Source organism: Protopterus annectens, chromosome 2.part0, assembly GCF_019279795.1.
Source record: "Protopterus annectens isolate FY-2018-M chromosome 2.part0, PAN1.0, whole genome shotgun sequence".
Classification (NCBI taxonomy): domain Eukaryota; kingdom Metazoa; phylum Chordata; order Ceratodontiformes; family Protopteridae; genus Protopterus; species Protopterus annectens.
The window spans coordinates 1,152,163,402-1,152,164,121 of NC_056728.1; positions in this window are offsets into that span (position 1 = coordinate 1,152,163,402).

The window sequence follows — 720 nt, forward strand, 5'->3', positions numbered from 1 at the left end:
AAACCTAAAATCAATACATTTCAAGACACAGCTCCTGACCCTAGTGAAATGTAATACTAAATGTGTCCCTATAAACCTAAATGTAGGCATAATACATCATAACATCACATAAATAATAAAATATCTATATACACAATTCAGTAAACCTTAGCTTAAAGTTATAAACATGACTACTTAATCAAAAAATAAGACATCTGAATATGTAAAAAATATAAAAATTAAATACAAATAATATGAAAATAAAATGAAAATAAAAGAATGGCTCATTAATATGATGTGTGAAACACATCAAATGAATACTATGCTACTTAATAAAATATCAAACCATAAGTAGAAGAGATTTCATACTTATAACATTGTTTAACCCGGTTGTACTGGATGCATCATTGTATAGTTGCCACCACATTTCTTTGTATGATAGCATTCCTTTGAAATCACCTCCCCTAGAATCTACTTGCACACTGTCCAAAATAGCTAATTTAATGGAATGTCTGTCCCCATGCTTGTCAATATGCCTATATAAGGCGTTTTTGTCATCTTTGGTTCTAATACTATACAGGTGTGCATAAATCCGCCTATTAAATTTCCTTTCGGTCTTTCCAATATTAAATCCTGGACAGGCCATACATGTTGCTAAATAAATAACCATTTTGGTATTACAATTCACTTGTTGGAATCTGATTCTTGTCCTGTTCACATTTTCTAATGTAGTGCTATCTT